Source organism: Triturus cristatus, chromosome 4_2 (assembly GCF_964204655.1).
Source record: "Triturus cristatus chromosome 4_2, aTriCri1.1, whole genome shotgun sequence".
NCBI lineage: Eukaryota > Metazoa > Chordata > Amphibia > Caudata > Salamandridae > Triturus > Triturus cristatus.
Genome location: NC_140586.1, coordinates 52432722 through 52460401, shown reverse-complemented (window position 1 = coordinate 52460401; position 27680 = coordinate 52432722). Strand labels below are relative to the sequence as shown.

The following is a 27680-nucleotide window of genomic DNA, read 5'->3' as shown; positions in this document are numbered from 1 at the left end:
CCGTCATGACTCCGCCCACGGCGCTAATCGCCCGCACAGGCGGGGAATTAGCGCCGCGTGGGCGGAGCGGCCGCCAACGGCCGCAGCATGACGGAGCCACTCCGTCATGAGCACACGGCACCCGTGGCTCATGACGGAGTGGTTCCGTCATGAGCAGGGAAGGGGTTAAAAAGCGATGCCTGCCATAGTTTCGGGGCGACATAGCAAACTAAAGTAAAGCTGCGACAGCGGCTGTCAGGATGAGGAGCGAGCGCTAGTGTTCCAGACAAAAAACAAATGTTTAAGAAAACACAAGCGCAAATCAACTGAAAACATGAACGCTGGTGTTCTAGCCAAAAACACATGTTAAAAAAGAGTGCGCCGCAAGTGTGAAATGGCCTGAAGCGAAATGACCCATGTAAGAGGGTAAGTCGCCATGGGCGTGACAAACACACCAAAAAGAGGGACAAATGGCACTATTCAACACACAAAAGAAAAGTAGTTGGAAAGGCACACGAAGGAACCAATTAAAAGTGGTGGGCATGGTCAAACTCCTCATACGGAATACAACATGCATGGCAGAGCAGCACATGCATGCTGACTCTAGGCTCGACCTAAAAAGGGCATCTCAGGAGTGGAAACAAGGGTGCTGGGTATTCTTTCAAGTCTAGAGGCATAGCTATCAATGGTGCAGCAGGTGCAGTGCCACCAGGGCCCAGAGCCCTCAAGAGCCCACTGGAGAAGTGCACCATTTTCCTTACTTCCACTAGGGCCCTTGCACCATTGCTGCTCAGTGTTCACACCCTCGCCCATTCCTGGACCGCTGAGCACTTGTGAATCTGATGCGCTGAAAGAGAAAGTGTACAGGGATCAAGAAATGGTATCTTCCATTCTTGCTTTTCCACGTCACTTGGGATCATTCTAACTCAGCGGCAGGGGGGATCTAGCTGTAGGATTTACTGGTCACAGGACTACCTGCCACAAGGCCAATATTAAATGTAACATTGAAAGGGAGCTGGACCCTCCCCCATATGGCTCATCACGCCATGACTGTGTCAGGTGAACCGGAATGGTTTAGTATGTGAAAATAAAACGAGCAAACTGATAACTTATAAAATCGTTAACGCCAAAACAAAGACCGCCAAAACTTAACCGTGAATAAATATCCCCGTATAAAAATAGTGAACTGCACCACATGCCACCGTTAAGACTTTGCCTCGAAATATGTTAGGTCTGCATACATTGCATTTTTCGGCAGTCTATATTTTGGAGTCCACCTGGAGGGCTTGTCCCTGTTAAAGATGTGGGATGACTGCACCCAGGAATATCACCTGGTGCGGTAATCCTGCATCACTTCTGATTGATGATGGGACCGGTAAACGCTGTTACCGCCAAATTTGGGAATGCACTGAGGCCAATGTTTTCTTTTAAACGTTCGCTTGCTTTTGGCGTCCCTGTTTTCGTACCTAACCTCAGAACGGTACCCCTGTTTACATGACAGCTCAGACGCATGTAGGGTGACCAACCGTCCGTAAATTTCACGGACAGTCCGTAATTTGGACCTCGCGTCCGTTGTCCGTGAGGGTCCCTTTTACGGACGCCTTTTGTCCATAATTATGGCCCTTGCAGGTAGCAGCGCTGTTCCCTGCATGAAGCCTCAGCCCCCTGATGGGGCGGCCTCGCGCTCCTCCTGGAGCACACGAGCAGCCCCATCGGCCCATTGTCATTCTATCTGCGGCTGATTGCCACATACAGAATGACAATGGGCCAGTTTGAGCTGCTCTCTCTTTAGCTGTCCTTTTGCCTCCATTGGTCTGCCCTGGCCTTCTTCTTGTGAGTGTCATGAATACGCTTATTATGCACATGCTGTGAAGATTGCCCTGGAGCAATCCGTTTAATGCTCAGTTTTTCACACTCGGGCTTGCCAGGGCAGCGCTGATCAAATGATTTGACAATCCCTTCTCCAGCACATTTGGTGCCTGCTGCAGATTCACCCGGTCACCCACCTCCAGATTTGCCTTCCAACACGCATCCTCGATCTCAAATCGGCAGTCCTTTCCTTTCAAGATTATGGGCTCATGTATTTAGCCTTGATAACTTTATAATCAACTCAAACCGCCTTAAGCCTCACGTGATCTGTGGCCTGACGGTTATATTCTAAGAGATATTCATACTTCCCTGCCCCTCCAAACTGTTATGCACTTTCGGTCTGAACAGCTGACCCTGTGCTCACCTGTTTTAATACACAGATGCTTTGGAATGATTCTATCAATGGCTCGTAGTTAATAAACGCTGATGAAAGATGCTCCCTAACTTTCTTGAAGTGTATGGGCATAAAGGCTAATCGGGAGATTTAGGGAGAAGTTGGTGCTTCTGCGGGACGCTGTGGTTGGTAAACGTCTTTGTTGGACTTGGCTGTCTCTTGCGCGTTAAATGATGCGTTAGTTTTAGGTCTGGCCCTACTCATGCTGTCTCAAAAGTTTATAATAAACATAAATTTATACATAGTGAGTGAACCCACATTGGCTCTCTTCACAGCAAGAGACAAATTACATGTGCACAGCAGCCCAAAAAGGGATGCCCTTCAGTGCCTGGGCTTTGTGCCTGGGCTGCTGGGCAACACCTTTATTTGAATTTTTAATATGCTTGCTATTTTTTCCACATTGCTTATGCTTGCAGAAGAAATAAATAACATTAGAATGTGGAGCATACACGAGTGAAAGGGAGGGTGGAGAGCTGGAAGAAAGGATGGATGGATGGAGGGATGGATGAGTGAAAAGTTGAATGGGTGGACGGATGAGCTACTGGGTGGATGGATGAGTACGTGGAAGGATGGCTGGATGGGTGAAAGGGTAAATGGTTGGATGCATGAGCGAGTGAACGGGAGGGTAGATTGACAAAAGGATGGATAGATGAGTGAAAGGATGGATGGATGAGAGAAAGGATGGATGAGTGATAGGGTCAATGGATTGATTTATGAGTGGATGAGTGGGTGGATGAGGGGGTGGATGGATGAAGGACGGATGACTGGCTAAGTGAAAGAGGAATGGAGAGAGAAAGGGAGGATGGATGAATGATTGGCAGAATGGATGGGCGAATGGGTGCCTGGATGAGTGAAAAGAAGAATGTAAAGATATGAGTGAAAGAATGCATACATGAGTGAAAGGGAGGGTGAAGAGCTGGAAGAAAGGATGGATGAATGGGTGAAAGGGTAAATGGTTGGATGGATGGATGAGTGAGTGGATGGATGAGTGAAAGGATGGCTTGGGTGAAAGGGTACATGGCTGTATGGATGAATGGATGGATGGGTGGAAAAGTGGATGCATATGTGAAAGGATGGATTGGGTGAAAGGGTGGATGGATGATGGATGGATGGAGAGATGGATGGATGAGGGAAATGATGGATAGAAGGATAGATGATGGATAGGTTTGCAAATGGTTGAAAAGGTTTCGATATGGATTGGCACACAGATGGAAGGACAGAATGAATGGTGAAAGACTGAATGATGGATGAAAGAATTAATAGATGACAGAATGAACATTTGAAATGGTGGATATCAGGAGTTTTATGAAAGGATAGATGGCTAGATCCTTGGACAAGAGAGCTCTTCTGGGGAGGGTTGTGATGACTTACTTTGCTTTCTTGGCGCCATAAGAGCTTTAGTTCAAAGTGGGAGTTATTTACATTTTCTGGCTACTCCCTTGACTATATGTTACTATTCTGTATTTGCTGTGTGACACCCAACTGCTACTTGAATGTTACACTAATAATTGTAAATGTTTGCATGTTTTGTTTTAGGTGTAAGGTTTTAGGGAAAGCCTCGTAGTGCCATGAGATGTGCTTGAGATATATATTGTGTTTGTAGCAAAAGGCAAGGCGTAAAAAATAAATGATGTAATAGTGTAATCGACAGTGCCTTCTTTAAGAAAGCTGCAGGGAAAAGCACCTTTGTGACTTCGTGAGCTACTGCAACTCACTGCGAAGCCCCCATAAGCAAAGTCAAATTCCATATTTTAATTTCCACTTGCTGTAACACCCATAATGCGTTCCCTGTAGTGGGTTCATCACAGCAATCCTCCCTTTAGTTCGCCTATGCTTGCTGCTTTACATCTCACAATGGCACTAATATATGAGATGCTAGTAACAAAGTCTATCCGAGCAGATCTTCCTGACGACTTCTCTCACCAAACATGCCTGCTCAGGACCATGAGTTGTAAACAAAATATCGGCCTGGACAACCCAGTGCAGTAACCATATAAATAGATTATTATCATATGAAATACAACAAATAACCTGCACAGTTGCTCAAAGCTGCGCGCATACCGAAAAACCATGAAGTGCACGATTGTCTCAACCTAACATAAACTTATTTTGACTTATACTTAAGTGTTTGTCTATTTATTTACTTTTATACTATTGTGCAACTTCCTCTGATGTGTCTGTAAAACTTATCTTTTGTCACGAAGTTTTGTCCTGAATTTGACCCTTTGTCCTGAATTTTTACACTTACCGTCCTGAATTTGCACCAATGCCAGTTGATCACCCTAGACGCATGCTAGCCTTTAAGCGACCATTTTAACCCCTAAGAAGTAATTTAGGGGCATAATTACAAGACCCTTGCGCAGCCGTTACGTCACTTTTTTCCATACTAAAAGTGACGCACAGGTGGCGCAAGGGGTTGTAAATATGCCCCTTAATTGCCTCCTGAGCAGCACCTTCCTCCCACGATCGCTCAAACAGGGCAGTACAGTAGCAGCACTGAGCGGTCGTGTCCTTCTCAAAAGCGTAACGCAAGAAGTCTAAAAATTAAGATGTTGTTCCGTACTATTCATGTTTCAGGTTCTCCTCAAAAATTAGTGTGTGGACATTTATTGTTCCACGGGTATTCTTCTATTCTGGGAAATGCCTGAACGAAGTAACGTCAGAGAAGGAGAAGAAAATGCCACTTGTAGAGCTATTGCAGCAAAGAAGTTGCAAACTAAAGGTTGTATTTTCTTTCACAATGACAACCATATACATGTGATAATCCTGACAACCACCCCTTACTCGCCTATATTTGGCAACCCCTTCCGATTAGTCCCTCACAGACAAACACATATATATATATATATATGCGAAAAAAACCTCCGACATGGAACCGGCTCCTCTCCTAGCGGGGTCGGTGCGTGTTTCGGGTGTCGCATCCCGGTTGAATTTGCATGAAATATCCCATCCTCCACAGTATGACAGGAATAAAGACTCGCACTCCAGGGTCATTGTGATCAGGTAAATTTACTGGCAACGCGTTTCGATCAAACGATCTTCTTCACAAAGCCAAAGTTCAACCACTAGTGATCCCCATTTTAAAGTGCATTTACAAAACATAAAGGAAGGACCATCATGACGTATAAACATGGAGAAAATACTATCATTACAGTTTCCTGTTTTATTCCTGTCATACTGTGGAGAACGGGATATTTCATGCATATATATATATATATATATATATATATATAATTCACTGAAAAAACCATAGGTTTCACACATGTTATAGTTAGCGGAAATTTTACTGATAAAAAACCAATGAAATTCCCCCGTTATAGTTAGTGCAGGAAACTATAACTCACGCGACCGCAATCCTCTGCTGATGCTAATACTGTATTTAGACACTTATTTGCCCATGTCTTCTTCCATAAATTTTTAGCTATACATATATTACAAATATTTTTTTTTCATAAAGACACATATGTCATCAGCAGAAGATTGCGGTCGCGTGAGTTATAGTTTCCTGCACTAACTATAACGGGGGAATTTCATTGGTTTTTTATCAGTAAAATTTCCGCTAAATATAACATGTGTGAAACCTATGGTTTTTTCAGTGAATTTGCAAGGTTTTTTAAATGCTAATTCCTAACTATAACGTGTGTGAAACCTATGGTTTTTTCAGTGAATTTGTACGGTTTTTTAAATGCTAAGTTACTTTACGCCATTCGTGGCGTGCGCGCCCACTTAACGCAGTTCGTTCCGTGCGCGCCCACTTTACTCAGTTACTCAGTGCCCACGTTACGCTAGATGGGCTACGCTAGATGGGCCATGTACGCACGATGCGCTTCGCGCACCGTGCGCACATGGAGGACATATTATGCGCTTCCTTGTGATAGGTAATCTGTTGAAATTTTTTGGGGAAATGCTGTGCTCTTATATGCCATGCACAAATGGTGGCCTTCGGCCACCATTTGCACACGGGGTGGAGAGAGTGGTTTTTTTTTTTAATAATTATTTACCGTACGCGTACGGTAAGCGTACGGTAAGCGTAATCGGCGAAATTTTCGAAAAATAAAAAATTACCATTTTTTGCCTTGGGGGATCTTTGAAGACTCAACTAACATGGTTATGTGCATGGGCACTGTCTAAACAGCCCCTTTATATGTTTTTGGCATTTGTTTATCAGCTCCCCCCTCAGAGTGCGAGAGAGAAAATGGCGGCCGCCGCTTCCTGGTTTCGACCGATTCGAATGTTTACTAAGATCTAAGGGCCAATCAGAATCGCGCTCGCGCACGCCACCGTACGCGTACGGTAAGCGCACCGTAAGCGCACCGTAAGCTGGATATATATATTGATTTAAAGGCTATTTTCTCAGAATCTACTGAACAGATTTACACCAAACCTACAAAAGGCCCTTCCTTGACCTGAGGACTACCTCTCTGCCAAATTTCAAGTAATTCTGTTCAGCCTTTCGGGCTGTAGCTGTGTCTAAAGGTCCTATGGAAAAATGCATGGGAAAAACGCGTTTTGGGACCCCCCTTTTATCTCAGCCCCCGCTTGACGAATCCCCCCGAGACTTTCAGGGTAGGAGCGGAGCGTAGCGCCCCACCTATTTTGAAAAATTCGCGAGGATTCGTCGACCGGCGCCAAAGTTATTCAAAATAGAATGTTGCGGATTTCCTATGGAAACGTGGTCCTAACTATAACTACCTACTGGCGACCGCCAGTAGGTAATAAATATATATATATATATATATATTACCTACTGGCGGTCGCCAGTAGGTAGTTATAGTTAGGACCCCTTTTCCATAGGAAATCCGCAACATTCTATTTTGAATAACTTTGGCGCCGGTCGATGAATCCTCGCGAATTTCTCAAAATAGGTGGGGCGCTACGCTCCGCTCCTACCCTGAAAGTCTCGGGGGGATACGTCAAGCGGGGGCTGAGATAAAAGGGGGGTCCCAAAACGCGTTTTTCCCATGCATTTTTCCATAGGACCTTTAGAACGAGCTACAGCCCGAACGGCTGAACAGAATTACTAGAAATTTGGCAGAGAGGTAGTCCCTATGTCAAGGAAGTGCCTTTTGTAGGTTTGGTGTAAATCTGTTCAGTAGATTCTGAGAAAATAGCCTTTAAATCAATATATATATCTGAGCCCGCTTACGGTATGCTTACCGTACGCTTACGGTAAGCTTACGGTACGCGTACGGTGGCGTGCGCGAGCGCGATTCTGATTGGCTGTTAGATCTTAGTAAACATTCGAATCGGCCGAAACCAGGAAGCGGCGGCCGCCATTTTGTGTGTTTCACTCAGAAAAAAAAGAGTGAAAACAAGAAAAGGGGGCAATGAGGAGAGTTACAGACCCCCTTACATGTGTGAGGGGGTCAAAGAAGGACTGTAAAGTACAAAGAAAACATTTATTGATTTTTAAAAAAAACACGGGGTACGCGTACGGTAAGCTTACGGTAAGCGTACGGTAGAAAAAAAAAAAAAAAAAAAAAAATGAAATTCAGATTTAAGTGTTTAGATATTAGGGGGCTCTAAAAAGAGCCGTTGTGTTTATGAAATGATTTTTTAGTGGTACCTACAAGTAAGTACCGATGCAGAGTCTAAGGTTCAAGAGGAAGACTCTGTTCCCTTCATCATTGAAGTGCACACCATCTCCTCTATAAATGTCTTGCATGTCATAACGCAAGTTGTTGTGGTAAATGGCACCCATACCATAGTCACGGAGGAAAGCAGAAACAGATTTGTTGATGTGCTTTCTTGCTTTGTCAATCTGCGGACAGAAATGATTGGACCAGTTCTATTTTTGCCTTTGGCATATGTTGGAAAACACAAAGGCAGTTTTAGGGAAAAGTGAAAACAGTTGTGCAAAGGTGTCCTTCATAAGCATTTCCAGACCTACCCCAGTCAAAGTGCCTAGGTCATTGCCACCACAGTGCACTATTATGAGGTCAGGGTGTTGGATTTGCATGAAGGATTTCACCAATGGCATCAATTGGTGCCACTTTAACCCTCTCTGACCAATCCATTTAATGTCTACATTTGGCAAAGCAAGGTCTCTCACCATATCTGTTTTCTCTGCAAACTTTTCACTCCAGAAGACATAGCTGTGCCCTACAATCCACACTGTGAACATCTTCAAAGGAGAACTGGATGCACTCAGGAGGTGTCTTTCAGTAGAATGGCAATATGAAAAGAAAGACAGTTTGGAAATGGAGGCATACATATTTTTTTCAAAACAAAAAGAACTGATTGGCTGTTTCATACCATTCTAGAATAAAAACTAGGCTGTATGTGTAAATTAATAGAAGCATGTTTTGTATTGGTACAAAAAAATGTGTTACCAAAGAACAGTAGTATGGATTTGCTGTTAGGTTTGAAAAGTCAAGCACTCTTGCTCTGTGGAATTGAAACATTGTGTGGCGAACTTCTGACCTAACTCCACACAGCAGTGTTCCATGAGCTGTTGCTATGGTAGCAGGCAGAAGTCAAGTTGGGGGATGGGTACTAGGCAGAAGTCAAGTTGGGGGCAGGGTACTTTTGGAAAAGGGTTGGTTTCAACCAATAGAAATGTGTGATTACATTTGAAAAAAAGGGGGAAGCACTGAGATTTGAAACTTACATGTATATGTGTGGAAAAATAGAGGGAAAGTTTGCCATTATCTGGTTCTGCTGAGAGGAGAGAGGTGTAGAGAACAGAGATCCTGGCTCTGATAATCTGCTGTCTGAGTGCCACATTTCTTTCACAACTAACTAATTTTAAAGGTGAGGTTAGAGTTTGAGAGGAGATGTATATGGTAAATTAAGAAATGAATAATAGAAATGGAAATTCTTTTTGTTGAAGTTGCGTTTATCATTTTCTGTTTTGGGAGAAATTTAAATGTGAGGAACATGTAAAATAATATGGACTATGTTTTCACGATAAATTAAGGTGTACTTGAAAAAAAAAGAATAGTTTAAGGGTTTGAGGTTGGACTCAGTAATGCAAATACATTCAGCATCACTAAGGCTGGTTGCCCTTGCTGGAATGTAGGCAGCCACCCAGGTTACACATGGTGGTGGTCTGAAAAAGCAGTTTGGACATGTGCATTTAAAAAAATCAAAAAAGTGGTTTCATAATGTGTCAGTCTGTAAAAGTGATTTTCACTTGCCAAAAAAAAAGAGCAGTAAGTGTGCTTTCAAATTGGCAAAGACATTTCGTTTTGGGACTAATGTGAAAACATGACTCTGTGTGGAAATAGGAATTACAGGCAGAGATTTATTGCGTTTTTTTCTGGTGATTTCACAGTTGCATTAGTAGGAAAAAGGGGGAGCGATTTTTTGGGGGAAGAAGCAGACTCTTAGCACACACCCATCTGCTTGCCATGTATAATCATGCACAGTATTTACAAGCGAGTGGGGTTTTCAGGTTTCAGTCTGTAATGCAAATACATTCAGCATCACTAAGGCTGGTTGCCCTTGCTGGAATGTAGGCAGCCACCCAGGTTACACATGGTGGTGGTCTGAAAAAGCTGTTTGGACATGGGCTTTTTAAAAAAACTGAAAAGTGGTTTCATAATGTGTCAGTCTGTAAAAGTGATTTTCACTTGCCAAAAAAAAAGAGCAGTAAGTGTGCATTCAAATTGGCAAAGAAATTTCGTTTTGGGACTAATGTGAAAACATGACTCTGTGTGGAAATAGGAATTACAGGCAGAGATTTATTGCGTTTTTTTCTGGTGATTTCACAGTTGCATTAGTAGGAAAAAGGGGGAGCGATTTTTTGGGGGAAGAAGCAGACTCTTAGCACACACACCCAGCTGCTTGCCATGTATAATCATGCACAGTATTTACAAGCGAGTGGGGTTTTCAGGTTTCAGTCTGTAATGCAAATACATTCAGCATCACTAAGGCTGGTTGCCCTTGCTGGAATGTAGGCAGCCACCCAGGTTACACATGGTGGTGGTCTGAAAAAGCAGTTTGGACAAGTGCATTTAAAAAAACTGAAAAGTGGTTTCATAATGTGTCAGTCTGTAAAAGTGATTTTCACTTGCCAAAAAAAAAGAGCAGTAAGTGTGCATTCAAATTGGCAAAGAAATTTCGTTTTGGGACTAATGTGAAAACATGACTCTGTGTGGAAATAGGAATTACAGGCAGAGATTTATTGCGTTTTTTTCTGGTGATTTCACAGTTGCATTAGTAGGAAAAAGGGGGAGCGATTTTTTGGGGGAAGAAGCAGACTCTTAGCACACACCCATCTGCTTGCCATGTATAATCATGCACAGTATTTACAAGCGAGTGGGGTTTTCAGGTTTCAGTCTGTAATGCAAATACATTCAGCATCACTAAGGCTGGTTGCCCTTGCTGGAATGTAGGCAGCCACCCAGGTTACACATGGTGGTGGTCTGAAAAAGCAGTTTGGACATGGGCTTTTTAAAAAAATCAAAAAAGTGGTTTCATAATGTGTCAGTCTGTAAAAGTGATTTTCACTTGCCAAAAAAAAAGAGCAGTAAGTGTGCATTCAAATTGGCAAAGAAATTTCGTTTTGGGACTAATGTGAAAACATGACTCTGTGTGCAAATAGGAATTACAAGCAGAGATTTATTGCGTTTTGCTCTGGTGATTTCACAGTTGCATTAGTAGGAAAAAGGGGGAGTGATTTTTTTGGTGCAGAAGCAGACTCTTAGCACACACCCAGCTGCTTGCCATGTATAATCATGCACAGTATTTACAAGCGAGTGGGGTTTTCAGGTTTCAGTCTGTAATGCAAATACATTCAGCATCACTAAGGCTGGTTGCCCTTGCTGGAGTGTAGCAGTCTGGACATGGGCTTTTTAAAAAATCTGAAAAGTGGTTTCATAATGTGTCAGTCTGTAAAAGTGATTTTCACTTGCCAAAAAAAAAAGAGCAGTAAGTGTGCATTCAAATTGGCAAAGAAATTTCGTTTTGTGACTATTGTGAAAAGAAATGTAGTAATATATTTAAATAAAATAAAGGAATTTTTTTTTTAGTTTTTTTCAGGTATTGCTGAAGAGCAGTGAACAAAATTTAAGATGCCTACAAAATCCAGAGTTCAAAAAACGCTAAAAAAAAACCTATATTTGAAGACAACTAGAGGACCAAAGTTAGTAGAAGATGCTGATGTTGGGAAAAAGAAAAAATCTTCTGGTAAGCACAAGAAACAATTTCTTAAAAATATATTCAAAAGAATGAAAAATGTACAAAATGTCTGTACTCGAAAGGATGTTTTTAAAAAAAAAGGAGAGGAAAAAATTGACAATTTAGTTAATGCAAATATACCTTCAGCAACTGAAAAGATTTATATAAATAGAAAAACAGCGTTTAAAGAGATACGTAGAAAAATGTTTCAGAGAAGAGTTATGTCTAATTTGATGAAGGATGTGAAGAAATATAAGAAAAAGACAAAGTTTTATAAAAGAAAAAAAGAAATAGAAGCCATTGCAGCAAAGGCATTAGAATTAAAAAGGAAACTATTCATATTAATTTTGAATAGGATGCGTACATTAGACAAAATGGTTAATGTACTGAAATCACATAGCAAAAGGAAAAGAGTAGTGAACAGAACAAACTTTTGTAAAGTGTTTTTAGGCAAGTGGATGCATAGTTCAAGTAGTGAACCTTTTTTTAATGAAGAAAGCTATTTTCAAAGTAATAGTTTGCTGCATGCAGTTGACACCAGAGGTCGTTCATACGAAGTAAAAAATGGTTGCATAATGGAGAAGGAGATAATGGTTCCAAGAGATGAGGTACAAGTGATGGCAGATGAGGCAATGGGGAGACGTCCTAAAGCCCCAGTGTACACTTGGAATTGTAGTAGTATTTGCACTGTGCGTCAGGAATCTATTGACAAATTTCGAGAGTTTCTAAGAGAATATAGTAAAAAAAGTATAAAACAGAAGATTAAGGTGCTTCAAAGTCTGGATCCATGCAGAGTGAGAGAGAATACTGGTTTGCAGGGTCATTCTCTGGCTTGTCTATCTAGAAAAGTGTGCAATAGTGTTTTCCATCATTTTAGGATGCTGGCTGTTCATCATACTGAAATGAGAAAGTTTGTGAGACGGTTGTATTTTGCTAAAAGTCCAGCAATAAAGTTAGATGAATTGAATAGGGCTCTGTTCCGAGGAACGGTATCAGATGTAGAGAAGGTTGTTGATGAAATTCAGTTTTGTTACTTTGGTCCTGAACAAAACAGTGCAGAGAAGGACACACTAAATGAGGAGGAAGTGGAAGAGAATGTACAACCATTTGTAAGTAAGATATTTAATGATCACATAACAAAATTTGAAAAAATCTCTAATGAAAGACCAAATATTACTTGTATTTGTTGCCACAGAACTCATTATAGAAAACAAACCAGGTATGTTGATCTGTACAGAAAGAGTGAAAATGAAGATAATTATAAGTGGAAGGATTTTGCCACATATATATTTCTTGAAAATTGTTTTGAATTGGGTGAAGTTCAGCGTATTTGTAAATACTGTTACAACAAGTTAGAGGAAAATAGAATGCCGACCAGAGCTGTACATAATAATTTAGAATTGGATGCTATTCCTGCTGAACTTTCTGAATTAAATACTTATGAGTCTATACTCATTCAATGTGTTCATCCGTTCCAGACCATAGTACGTATGGAGCCCAAAGCTGGTAAATTACCTCCTTCTGATTTACTGAGAGGTTTAAAAGGTAGAGTGGTGTATTTGCCCTTGGATTTGAAAAAAAATATGGAAACTATTGATGCGGATACTTTGGAAACTGAACCATTAGTTATTCTGGTTAATGGTGTACCTACAAAGAATAAGAAGATTTGGCAGGAGCTGGTAGATGTACGGAAAGTACAAAGAGCAAATTTGTATTTGAAAAGGAATAACAAATGGTATGAATCAATTTATATAGAAGAAGAAGATTTACAAGAAGACACAGAAACACCAACTGGACAAATTGAAAAAGTGGACAAGTCAAAGGAAGAAGAAATTTATGAACATTTTAGCATACATCCTCTTCATTCAAAAGAAGTTATGGGAGACAATATTGATCTCTTTCAGATGAAGAAAGCAAAAGGAACTCCCGTGAGTGTATGGGAGGAGAGCTTGGAAGCTCGATGTTTTCCCCAGCTGTTTCCTAAAGGAAAAGGAGGACGATACGATGAACGTCCAGAACAGATTCCAGCTTCTGAGTATCGGACTACAAGACTATATGCTGAAGATCCCAGATTTCGACAAAGTATTCCTTATTTGTTCCATCTTTTATTTGAAAGCGACTTGTCTGCACTGTCTTATGCAGTAAATCACATTTTAAAAAGTGGAGTACATTTACAAAATGTGTCTGCTAAGGATTTTATGGAGAAAGTGCAGCACCGAGATGATTATTTGGAAACACAACTGATCAATCTGATGGCTTGTCAGCGTGGGACAAATGAATATTGGTACCGACGCCATGGTGAATTAAAATGCATGTTACGGAATTTAGGAACTCCAACATGGTTCCTTACCCTAAGCTGTGCCGAGTACGCTTGGGATGATTTACTGGATTTTCTACGAGAGGCAAATTCAAACATTAAAAACATCGAATACAAGACCGCAGGAGAACTGTGCTCATTGGATCCGGTTAATGTTTGCAGATATTTCAATCATAGATTTGAGGCTATGATGTCCTTCATCTGCAATAAAAAAAATCCACCTCTTGGAGAAGTAGTGGATTTCTTTTGGAGAAAAGAGTACCAGGCAAGAGGTGCTCCTCATGTTCATATGCTGTTGTGGATCAAGGATGCCCCAAAGTTTGGAACAGATACTGATGAAGCAGTGTTATCTTACATTGAAGAATATGCAACATGTGCTATACCAAAAAGCACAGAAGAGAAAAAGTTAAAGGAGCAAGTTTTACGTTTCCAAAGTCATCGGTGTGGAAAATACTGTCGACGGAAATACAAGAGCAAAGAAAAATACTACACTAAATGTCGATTTGGATTTCCTAGACCTGTTCTTTCAAATGGAAGAGTTAACAGTTTTATGTCAGCTGTGAGACATACTATCACAAGAAAATCACCTAAGAATACCTACAACCTTAAAAGAAAAGAAGAATCAAAAAATATAAATGACTACAACCCAGTCATTTTATCCATGTGGAACGCTAACATGGATATACAGTATGTAGCTGACAATTCCATTGCTGTTGCTCGATATGTAACGTCTTACATTACGAAATCTGAAAAAACTGAATTGAAGGAAATGTGGGAAGAGATTTCTCACGAGAAGACTGTCAGTAAGAAGCTGTACAGTTTCAGTTTGAAGATGTTATCGCATCGAGAAATTGGATCCTACGAATGTTCAGATAGGTTATCTTCTGCAAGTCTCTACTCGAAGTCAAGAAGAATAATTTGGGCAAGTTTAGGCCTTGCAGCAATGAGAAATCGGGTACTGAAATCTGTAGGAGAAATTGAATATTTGGCCGAGAATGACCCAGAAAGTACAGATATTTTGAAATCAAACATGTTGGACACTTATTATCCCAAGAGAAGTCATCATCTGGAGAACATGTGTCTCTATGAAGTGCTGCAGAACTACATTTATTCACGGAAAGCCGCAGAAGACATCAACAATGGAAAATATAAAGTCGTTGGTGAAGAAGGATGTTTGGTGAAGCAAACAAAAGGAAGTTTGATAAATCACCGGAAGCTGAGTTGTGACACTACTGACAAGAAGGAATTTTACTACTTGGCTCTTTTACAGTTGTTTAAACCATGGCGTACAGAGGATGAACTACTGGGAGAATTTCAAAGCTATGAAGATTCTTTTAATGCTTGCAAAGACAGCATACAATGCAGTACATTCTCAACTTGTCTGCAAATGTTAAATGAAGAAATTGAACAGGAAACTACAATTGCAGCAGAAATAGCTAGAGACAGTTCTCAGGACAGCCAAAGTTCAGAAACACTCAGTCAAGATCCCCTAGGACAACCAATCGTTGAAAATGAAGCATCAATAGCCATGAATGAAGTGGAAACGGCTATGAATCAAGCTCAAGAAGAATTTATAGACTTAGAAAATTTGGAAAGACAACTGAATCAAGAGCAGCAACAAATTTATGAAGAGATCAAAAACAAAATTGATCACGGATTTCTACATGAAAAAAAAGAGTGCTCATGCACATCATTTCATCCAATCAGGATGTATGTAAGCGGACAAGCTGGAACTGGAAAAAGTTTCCTAATAAAAGTCATCAGAAGCTACCTACAGCAAAAAACGGATTCTACTTTGTCTTGTGTGGTTACTGCTCCAACTGGGTTAGCAGCATATAACATAAAAGGAATCACTTTACATCGTTTGCTAATGTTACCAGTGGAGCATGAGAACAAAATACAATACAACAAGCTAACTGGAGAAGCATCCTTGGAAGTTTCAAGAGTATTGAAGAAGATGCAAGTTCTCATTATTGATGAGGTGAGCATGGTATCAAACTTAATGCTTGCCTTTGTGCATTTAAGAATGCAGCAAATTTTGAAGACAGACTATGACATGTTATTTGGTGGAAAACACGTCATAGTTTTTGGAGATCTTCTGCAGCTTACTCCAGTTAAAGGACAACCAGTATTTAATACTGTCACACATGAAGACACGAAGAAGTCATTGGGAAGCATCGGAAATACAAATATTTGGTCCTTCTTTGAGTACAAGGAACTTACTACTAATATGAGGCAAGCAAGCGATGAAGAATATGGAAGTATTCTGAAAGATATCAGAATTGGACTACTCACAGAAGTTGGCAAAAAAGCATTACAGAGTCGGCTGCTACATAATTTATTTCCAAAGGAAGAAATAGTTGCAGAGAAAATATACAAGAATATTGCAGAAAACAAAAGTGTCATCTGCTTAATGCCAACTCTACGTGAATGCTCAATATTTAATGAGGAGCTTTTGAAATTGGAAAAGGAAGAGATCAGGAAATTGGAAGCAGTGGACAAAATTGAGGATGGAAGAATTACTGTCACAGTAACAGGCAAACTGAAAAATAAATTGGACTCACTAGAGAAGAACATCTCCAAAACAGCTGGATTAGAAAAAAATCTATATGTTTGCATGAACTGTAGAGTATTTTTAAGAAGAAATTTGGATGTTGAAAAAGGTTTAGTTAATGGAGCTATGGGAAGAGTTGTGGGTTTTATTAATTATCAGAAAAAGAAGGAATTGAATGTTTAAAAATAAAATTTGATCAGATAGAAGAAGTTAAAGATATTTGTCATTGTACAGTTCGTTTCATGCTTGTGAAAGACTTATATGTACGTAGGAAGCAGTTTCCGTTTTCTCTAGCATATGCTGTAACTATTCACAAGTCTCAAGGATTGACTGTAGATTGTGCTTTTGTGAACATTGGTTCAACTGTGTTCAAAGAAGGTATGGCATATGTTGCTTTGTCACGAGTGAAAACATTATCAGGTTTATTCATGATAGACTTTGATGATTCAAAAGTTAGTGCTGATACAAACTGTGTAAAGGAGTATAATAGATTAAGAAGAAGCTATGCTCCTCATTTAGGTCAGTATCCTGTGTTGGAGAAACGTGTAGTTTCTCGTAAAAGAAAAAATGAGAATATCTGTAATGAAGATGTAGAGAAGAGGAAAAAAAAGAGGAGTGATGTAATTGCAAGCAAAAAGAAAAAGGAAAATGAAGAACAGGTTGTAGGATGCCATTTTGAAAATAGCTCTGGTGTCAACTGCTACGCAAATGTAGTGCTGAATGTTGCATTTTATCTGGAAAGTTTGCAAGAGCAGATAATAGTAAATCAGGGAAAAAGATTCTGTTCAGAGCTGAGTCTCCTTTTTCAAAAGCTGAGTAAAGATAAAACTCAAATAGAAAGTGCTACTGAAATTAGAAAACTTTTAGATATATGTTCAGGACGAACACAGTTTTCTCAAAATGAACAGCAAGATGCACACGAATTTTTGATGTATTTTCTTCAGGTAGTGGAAGAAGAAGGAGTTCCCATTGAAATTTTTTTGGTCTCTCTTATAAATGGGAACATAGTTGTGAAAATTGTTATAATATATGTGGCTCTAATGTTGATAATGAAAGGTTTATTTATTTGACATTGCCAGAGAGTAAAACAGTCACTTTTGCAAAATTAGTTAAAGATGCTAATCATAGCATGAAATGTGGTGAGTGTAAATCTGACATGTTTTCAACATTAATTTTAAAGGAATACGGACAGTATGTAATTTTAATGATGCAACGATGTAGAGCTGATGGTTCAAAATTGGATACTTTAATAAAGAAGTTTACAGGACAGCAATTATCAATTTCAGGAAAAACTTTTGTAACTGTTGCAATAATTTTCCATGATGGACCTACTGTTACTTCTGGACATTACACAGTTTATCTTAAATGTGAAAAAGGCTGGACACTGTGTAATGATTCCCAATTGATTTTCAAACAACGTTTGCCTTTTGATTTAGCAAATTCCTATCTAATCTTCCTGAAACCTAAATTTTAGAGAGATTTGGCAAGATCTGGACAAAATAATTTTACCATTTTACTGGATTACCATTGCAATTTTGTAAAAAAAAGATTTTTTAAATTATCATTTGGCCTAATGGAAAGATAACCAATTGTAATGTGGACTTTTTTAATTTTTAATGAAACTTTCAAAAACCAATAATTTAGAGATAATCGGTAACATCTGCACAATTTAAATTTTGGAATGTTATTGGACTGCCATTGGAAATTTTTTCAAAAATGATTTAAAAAATTACTATTTGGCCATGTGGAAAAGTAACCAATTCTATTGTGGACTTAATAAATTATTCAAAAAATTTTCGTGAACCAAAATGTTACAGAGAATCGGTGAGATCTGGACAAATTAAACTTTAGAATTTTATTGGATTACCGTTGGAAATTTATTCCAAAATTTTTTTTCAAATTACTATTTGGCCTAAAGGAAATGGAATCAGATGTATTGTGGAGTTATTTGAGATATAATATTGTGATTATACTTCTGAAACAAACATATCAGACGGTATTTTAAAGAAATAAGTATTGGTATTAGATGATATTTTTTAAGAATATTATGCATTTCTATAATGTTAAGTTTAAGTAAAAAGAGATTCTGGGCTTTTTTAATACAATCTTTGTGATTGTTATTTTTTTTTGCCCGCTGTAAAATGATGAATGCAATTGCTTTCACAATTTATAGTGAAATGCAATATATTCTGAAAACAGCAAAAATAAGGCAAACATTTTTTTTGATAAATATGTAAATATGTGTACTGTATTATAAAATGTTTTAAAAATATTAATACTTTTTTCTTTTTTTTCAGATTGATATAGAAAAATTTCGAAAACTAGAACCATTTTTAAAGCTATTTTTTAAAATAACAAATGAATAAATATTTTTTTGAGTGGGTATGGTAAGTCAATAATAATAATTGTAGTCTCTCAAGGACCTTGTAATGTGATAATTGATTTTTAGTGTTTTTAAAAAAAAAAAGAAAAAAGTACGCGCACCGTACGCGTACGGTAAAAAAATAAATAAAAAAAGTTTTTAAAAACATATGTAAAAAAAAGATGAAAGATAAGGTTGGCTCTTAAAAGAACCGTTGTGTTCATGCAGGGACAGAGGAAAGAAAGAATGGGAAAATTATTCAAAGCGACAAGTGTGCTGATCTATTTTGTTGTTCACTAGGGAAACACTGGTCTCCCTATGGCAAATTAGATCTTGACAAAAGGCGCATCGAATATCAACCCTCCGAAATCGAGGGTTCATTTCCAGAGGGCCAGCAAAAGGAGATGCTCCCCCCACAGATGAAGGGCTCACCTGACCTGCAGAAGAAGGAGTCAGCTCTGCAGATGATGGTCCAGGCTGAGCTGCTGTGGATGTACTTGCTTGTCTTTCTGAAGAGTTACCTCCAAAAAGATGACCATGTGTCCTTCTGTGTACATCCTTGAGGTGTCTCTTCATGGTATGATTCCCAAAGGAATACTTCCTGTCAGGATTACCTCTTGAAAGTACACGCTGACACAGCTTGCAAGTTACTAAGGGTGCATTCACCTTTTGCTGGCCTTCAGGAAAAGTAAAATAATCCCATACATAAGAGGGCTTTTGTTTCCTCGCTCTCTGCCTCAAAACAGTGCTGCTAGTGCTAGCCTCACTCTCAGAAGAGCTCTGCTGTTCTGCCATCGTATCACAAAGACAACCCAGCTCCTTCTCCTAAGGGATCACAAGCAGAAATGAGAGGAATGGGTGTGGTGTAGGAGAGTTCTAGAACTGAAAGTAGTTTCAACCAATCAAAAGTTGTGTTTCATGATCACATGACCTACCGTACGCTTACGGTACGCTTACGGTACGCTTACGTCAAAAGTGCGCATGCGCGTAAAAAAGACACGCGCTTGCGCGCATGCGCATAACAGACACTACCCGACACTTCCGCGTAACGTGCGCGTGTAGCGTACGCGCGCACGCGTCCCACGCGGAGTACGCGCGGCTACGCAAATTGCGTAACTATACGCAAGCAGCGTAGAAAAATTACGGGTGTTGCGTAAACCGTACGCTTACCGTAAGCTTACGGTACGCGTACTAAAAAAATAATTAAAAAAAAAAAAAGTACTGCAAATAAATTTTACATGTTTATTTTAAAAAATATATAAAAAAAAAACATATTAAAGAATTTTAAAAATTTAACCATAGTCTTTATAAAAGGTAAGAAAATTAAAATAAAAATATGTTAAAAAAGATAGAAGAAAAAAAAAACAATTAGCATTTAAAAAACCTTGCAAATTCACTGAAAAAACCATGGGTTTCACACACGTTATAGTTAGGAATTAGCATTTAAAAAACCTTAGAAATTCAGTGAAAAAACCATAGGTTTCACACACGTTATAGTTAGGAATTAGCATTTAAAAAACCTTAGAAATTCAGTGAAAAAACCATAGGTTTCACACATGTTATAGTTAGCTGGACATTTTACTCGTAAAAAACCAATGAAATTCCCCCGTTATAGTTAGTTCAGCTAACTATAACTCGCGCGCCCGCAATGCACTGCTGATGACGTCACATATTACATCACTCATGACATGGTCAGTGACATCACTCATGACATCACTGATGACATCTCAAATGACATCACTGATGACCTCACTGATGACATCATCCTTGTGATAGAGTGGCAGACCTCCTCTTCCCCTAATAAAACCTTTGATACACACATTCAAAAATAGAGACTAAAATTTACAAAACAATGGACATACCAATAACAGTTACAACAACCTCTTCAGTAATTCTAAGATCCACATACACATCCACTCATTCACCAACAGTCCAATACAGTCACTGATACATGTACTCACTTATCATATGTACTCATACACCTATACATCCTGTTACACAATGCCACTCATCCATAGAGCTACTCACACACATAGTCACTCATGCCAATAAAGAATCAAACATACATTTACTTGCATATACAGTTATACACACACCACCACACTTACTTCTACGGAAACTTACACATACTTAGTCTTTTAAACAATTACTTATAGAAATACATACTTATTCATACAGGAACTCTTTCAATCTCTCACTCTCACATATACTCACATATATAAACCAATAGTCACATATACTAGTTTTAAACATATGTAGTTACTCATAAAGACACTATTGAGACAGTCATTCACTCACTAACACACCCATACACACACTCATCCACCCATGCAGTCCTGCACACATGCTCTGTTCAACACATACAAACAGTGAGTCACTCATTCATGCACCTATGCACTACGTCATACCCCCCACCGAACCATGCAGACACTCATACTGATACTCAAAAAACCAACTAATAACCTATATAGACACCCATGTAGCTACTCTCCAAACCATGCAGCCACTTATACACAAAGTGAGAGACTGATACAGATATTTATATATTTAAACATTACTCACTAAGCCATGTATTCACTATGATACACTTAATCAGTCAGTTACACAATCAATTTTTCAAAAAGAAATCATCCATTTAGACAGTAATATACCCATTTATTCTTCCATCGACCTTGAGATATACATATATAAAACATATTTAATTTTCAGAAAAACACACATTCACTGGATGATGTCATCAGTGATGTCATTTGAGATGTCATCAGTGATGTCATGAGTGATGTCACTGACCATGTCATGAGTGATGTAATATGTGACGTCATCAGCAGTGCATTGCGGGCGCGCGAGTTATAGTTAGCTGAACTAACTATAACGGGGGAATTTCATTGGTTTTTTACGAGTAAAATGTCCAGCTAACTATAACATGTGTGAAACCTATGGTTTTTTCACTGAATTTCTAAGGTTTTTTAAATGCTAATTCCTAACTATAACGTGTGTGAAACCTATGGTTTTTTCACTGAATATATATATATACACTATGCAATTCTGCCCTCCTCACATGTACCCACCGCATAAGCTCATTTACCCACCTTACTAGAATCACTGCAAGAACTGATCCTATTGGCACCATTGTTCCTGGCCTGACTCGTAATTTTCCAGTACAACTGGACCTTTAACATCCAGTACTGGTACTAACAATAGTAATACTCGTACTGTAGGCATGGGTAATGGCCGTACTATAGTAATCTCAACAGCAGTGTCCTGCTGGAGGTAGCAATAACTGTAGTAGCAGTGGAAGCAGTACTAACTGGTGTGGGGTCTGTTGTAGTGTGGGTGGGACTATTAATGGAGGTCCTGTAATCATGCATCTACTACTATCAGTATCTGTAAAATAGGTGTCACTAAGTGTAGAACCAGTAGTAGCATGTGCAGGTGTTATAATAATGCCTCTCACAGTAATATCCATAGTATTACATACAGGAAGGCCAGTAGTACCTGTTAGAGCAGCGTTCTTAACCCAGGGGTCAGTGACACCTGCTCAGGGGGTCTGTGACCACTTACATGAAGAAAAAGAAACAGATTAATAAAGTGGATATAAATAAAGATGCAGCATTGAACATGTAAAAATGTTCCTTAAATGTCAAGGAATATGAAAATGGAGGCTAAAAATCAAGTCGTGTTCTTTGATTGATTTGTGGGAACAGTAGTGCTTCATTTGAGCTGGTGGTTTCCAAAGCTCAGCACCAGCACTTAATTGCCAATACCGGATCTTGACAGTCCACCACAGGGTGGCGCTGTCTGGATAATTTAGAGATTACCACAACAACAGTTAACTATTAACTCAATAGACATTAAAAATGACTATTACATGCTACCCAAGCCCCTCTTATAGCTTTAAGGGCCTGGAATAGTCAGAACTGTCACACTTGTAGGAGTGTGATGGTTAGCAGTTGTGTTGTTACTATCATTGACAGCATAGCAGGGGCAATGTGTGGTGCAAGCCGCAGTGGCCTTCCTGACGAGAGGCCGGCACAAGCGCATCAAACAGAATATAGTATTGCAGATGGGTGGCCCTTAGTTGAATTTAGAAAACCTGCAACCTTCTCATTAAAATTACATTTTTAATTTTGTATATTTGTTTGTGAATTAAATATTCCATCATTTGTTTATTGGTTTGATTAATGCTTGCTTCTGTATTTTTTGTGTGTTCTTTTGAGTTTCAAATCACCAAAATCGCTTAGGCCAGGTCCCCGGCTTCCAGTAATGACTTACTGAGGGGGTCTCCGTATTCGATTAATAATTCAGTTGGGGTCCCTGGATTCCAGTAATGATTAAGTGTGGGCCCACAGAAGTCAAACGGTAAAACCACTGTGTTAGAGTATTACTACTCTTACTAGCATTATATCAGTACTAGCGGTATTGTTATTAGGGGCACCAGAAGTACCAGTAGAGGCAGGAAAGAGCAGTATTGGTTGTTGTAGTATTAATGTTATGTTATATGAATTTGTTACGCGCGCGGCTACTCGTGAGTGTCCTGTCGCGAGACCAGCGGGGTGCGACAGAGGGCTTCAAGTGAATAGATGTGTTTTTTTTTTTTTATGCAACTGGATCCTGGATGGAGCGTAGGACCAGAGGAAGAACATTCCATGTAACCATTGCTTTAACTGAGAAGGAGCTGCCCCCCATCCTCTGACGCTTGAAACGTGGGACTTGGGCAAGGCATAGGGCTGAAGATCGCAACGAGCGCGCAGGAGCATAGAAGGAAACACACCTCTGCAAGTAAAGAGGGCCACACCCATGGAGCGCGCGGTGGGCCATAATCAGTAATTTTAATTTAACTCTGGCTGCTATGGGCAGCCAATGGTATAAGCGCAACTGGTTATGGACACTGTCTCTGGGTGACAGACCTGATAACAGTCTGGCTGCGGTGTTCTGGACCACCTGTAACTTCTTTAACAGGTAGCCCGGAATGCCAGTAAAGAGGGCATTGGCATAATCCAGCCGAGACAGGATCAGCGCGCATGTGATGGTTTGTCTTGCCGCAGCAGGCAGGAGGGTAAAAAATCTTCTAAAGGATTTAAGCAAGCCAAAGCAGCCGCCAGCCAGCTTCTTGATATGTGATGCAAAGCAAACCCCAAGATTTTTTGCTGCCTTCCCAGTAGAGGTCGGACGAGGGTACTCAGGAGGCCAGAGCTGCTCTCTGAAGTTCGAAGGAAATATGCCAAACAGCAGAATCTCCGATTTCCCTTCATTGCAGCTAAGCTGTGCATCCGCCAGCCATTTAAAGATTGATGAAAGGCAGTGTTGGGCCTGAGATACGGAGTCCACCCCTTTGGCCCAGGTGAAGAGCAGCTGGGTGTCATCCGCATAGGCCATCCCCTTCACCCCCAGCTCCTCTGCTAGATATATCAGAGGAGTCACATAGATGTTAAAAAGGAGGGGACTAAGGGAAGAACCCTGCGAGACACCCGTTGTGACCAGCTGAGGGGAGGAGGAGGAAGGTGGAATCCAGATCTGCTCGGACCGCCCTTCCAGAAAGGAGTGGATCCAGCCCCACACAGTGCCCGACAGACCAATCCTGGCCAGCCGAGATAGAAGCAATGGGTGCGGGACCATGTCAAATGCAGCTGAGAGGTCGAGCAAAATTAGCGCCGCCCTCCCACCTGCGTCCAGACAGTCCCGTATAGCCTCTGCCACCTCAACCAGCACAGTTTCAGTGCTGTGTGACAAGCGAAACCCAGATTGCTCTGGATGTAAAAGTGCCAACGTAATCGATGCATAGTACGACTTCTGCTTATCTCTAAGCTTACTCTTGTCCACTGGGCAATAGCCACCCGCCCTCCACGCCCGTTCAAGAATTTTACATTTGTGCTTTAAGCCTTTATGCAAGGAATTAAACCAGGGTTTAGACTGTGATTCTCTAGCCAGCCTGGTGGGGTGAGGGGGGCCACCGTCGCAACTGCAGAGGAGACCCAGCTGGAAAATCCCACAACCTGGTCCTCAAGCTCGCCTGCCAATATAGGTTTAGAAGCTGCCAAGGCCATATTAAGTGCAGAAGGATCAATTTTACCAAAGACTGATTTATAGCTTGGATGTGCCAGAGGCTCAGCCTTGGACATTTCCCAAGAAAAATAGGTTATAAGAAGGTCCGGCCAGGTAACCGGACTAGGGTCCTTTACTTGAATCGGAAAGTTAGTGCAGATAGGATCAAGAACATGTCCAGCTTGATGAGTAAAGAGGCTGACATGTTGAATTAGCTGGGCCAGATGCAGCCCATCAAGCATGTCTTGAGTGTCCTTACTATCTGTCTGGTCCAGATGTATATTCAGTTCACCCAGGACCATGAAGTGGGCAAATCTGACCGCCCTAGTAGTGATTACGTCACCCCAGTTCTGGAGAAAAAGGCCTGCTGGGCCCGGAGGCCTGTATATCAGTGAACCTCCAAGAGTGAAGTGTGCTGACAGCCGAATGCTAAAGTCTAGAGCTTCACAGCTACCCCAAGAGGTGGCCTCTTCACTGCGGAGCTCCCACTTATTATTATATATGATCGCAACTCCACCCCCTCACCCCATTGGACGATCCACTCGGGCGATTTTATAACCCAGATGTGTTGCTAATGTGACAATCGGGTCGGAGGAAGGGTCAAGCCAAGTTTCCGTCAGAAACAATAAGCCCAGAGAGTGATCCTCTAAAAGTTCAAAGACTTCAGCATAATGTTTCCTAAGAGAGCGCACGTTGATTAAAGCAGCACGAATTAAAAAGCCTGTGGCCGCTGTTCATGTATATTGCCAGTCATTAATCATTATTAAAGTAGCACCAGTAATAGTCATACTTCAAAAAATATTATTTGAACTATTACTACTACTATCATTAGTACTAATAGTGTATAGTCAACAGTAATCGTACCATTAGTGCTACTCCAGGGAAAGCCATTAGCGATACTAAGAGCCCCACCGATAGCAGGTATAGTAGTGCCAGTAGCCTTAGTACTCATAAAGGTATTAATGGAACCATTACTAGTAGCAATAGGAGTAGTACAGGCAGTGGTAGTGCGGAAAACAAAAATATGTTGGGAAAACAAAAAGGTGTTGGGTGGATTTCTTGAATTATCTCAGACACTGGTAATTACTCTGGGCCACAATCCAGTCCATTCATTTTTTGTGCTCGCCATGCCACCCCAGATAGAAATCAGCCATATGGAAATCAGCCCTGGTCCTGCTCCAATAGGAATAGTTCAACCGAACTGCCAGGTAAGATCCCCTCCAGCATATATGGGCGTTGTCAGTGAGGTTCTACTTGAGTCCCATGACAGTGCGCACGAGACTCACACCTGGGTGTGCCAGTCAGACTTAGGGCGTCTCACTGAGCAAAGCAAACAAGCATTGGCATAGCCAATAGGTCTCGCCTTTGGGACCTTATAAGTGTTTAGCCATGCAACAGTTGCATAACTAAACACTTATAAGGTCCCAAAAGCGAGACCTATTGGCTATGCCAGTGCTTGTTTTAACTGCTGCAATCTATTGAAGCCTCACAGAGCCTCATCAAAGCGGCCACGAAAGCAAAGCGGCCGCGAAAGTAAAAGTAATCGCGGTAAAAGCGTGACACGCGCGCCAGCGCACATGCACTGTAGCTCTAGGCTGGCCTGGTAGCACTTTTTGGAGCCCTCACAAAATGTCTCGCCAGACCAGCGCATGCGCTGGGTCAGGCGAGACCTAAAAAGCAAAGGGTGGAATGCTTGAATTAATCTCATCCACTGGTAGTTAGTCTAGCTGCCTTCAAGTCACTCTTTTTTTCAGTCCTAGTTGCCACTGCAGACAGGAAACACCCTCCTGCAAATCAGGCATGGTCCTGTTCCAATCGGAACAGTCCAGCCTGGACCTCCAAGCCAGGATCCCTCAGGATGGGAAAAGAAGCAGCCGCAGACCGGTTTCAGGCAACTGGGGCCTCTTGAGTGAGGTGCACACAAGGGACCCTCATCTGAATGTGTTGGAAGGAATGCTTGGATTTCTTTCAGCCCTTGGGCCTCAATACAGCCCATTTGTTTGATGCCAGCACTGTTATTACAGACAAGAACCAATAACAAGAGGCTGCAGCCTCCAACTGGAACCACCAAATAAATAGAACACAGATGATGCAGAATATCCCACATACCTGCCCAAGACACCCCAAAAGCCATGGAAATCAGACGTAGCCTACTCCAGGCAGAAGAATCCAGCCCCAGCTCCAGGCCAGGTCCCCTCTGAAAGGGAAAACAAGCCACCCCTGCCCGAGTGTTTACCAGAGGCGGAGACTCATTCAAGCATTCACTCATCACTTTGTGAGATACCCAGTAGCAGCGGTACTGGTACTCATAGCATTAAGGCCAGCCATTGTGGGAGTACTCTGAGATCAGCTGCTCAAACAGGTAATAGTTATTATGGTACTAGGCATGCTCTGGACGTAGGCGTACAGTTTTGCCTGTGGTGTAGCGCCTGGATACCTTCAAGCATGTGCCAATCGGTATGGAAACCCTTCAGCCGAGCAAGAACGGAAGCCTCCAGGGCTCGGACAAGGAACACGGGTGTTTTTTTACCAGTCGAGTGTACTCACAGAGAACAGCAAGCCGCCTGGAGGAGCAGGCGCTACTCAAAGCTATAGAGGGGTGGGAGGTACTCACGTATGCAAAAGGGAGCTCGGGAGGCGCTCACATTTCTATATTAGGGAGTCGCGGCGGTGAGAGCAGGGGGTACTTACAATCCCAGCAAGGAGAGTGATGGCTCTCACAATCAAAGCAAAGAGAGCAGCGGTACTCACAGTCAGAGCTCGGAGATGAGGCGATACAGTTGTAACTTGGAGCAGCAGGGAGGCGCTCACATTTAGAGCCTGGAGAGAACTTATGCCGGGGAGTACGCACAGTCACAGCTGGGGCTCACGGTTACTGCAGGGAGCGAATATGCCCACAGGTGTGTGTGTGTGTGTGTGGGGGGGGGGGGTGATGGAAGGGGGATGGTGGGGCAGAGGGTATTCGCAGATCCGCTCACAGTCACAGAGCGATTGACCCGATGTACTCACAGTCACAGGGCAGGAAAGCAAGGGTACTCAC

At 41.1% G+C, this 27680-nt stretch overlaps 1 protein-coding gene across 10 annotated transcripts in view; it reads right to left on the bottom strand.

The window, feature by feature from the left end:
• Positions 1-27680, bottom strand: part of PALM3 (paralemmin 3) — a 201452-nt gene that overhangs the window by 90188 nt on the left and 83584 nt on the right. The gene's annotated exons all lie outside the window — the stretch shown is intronic.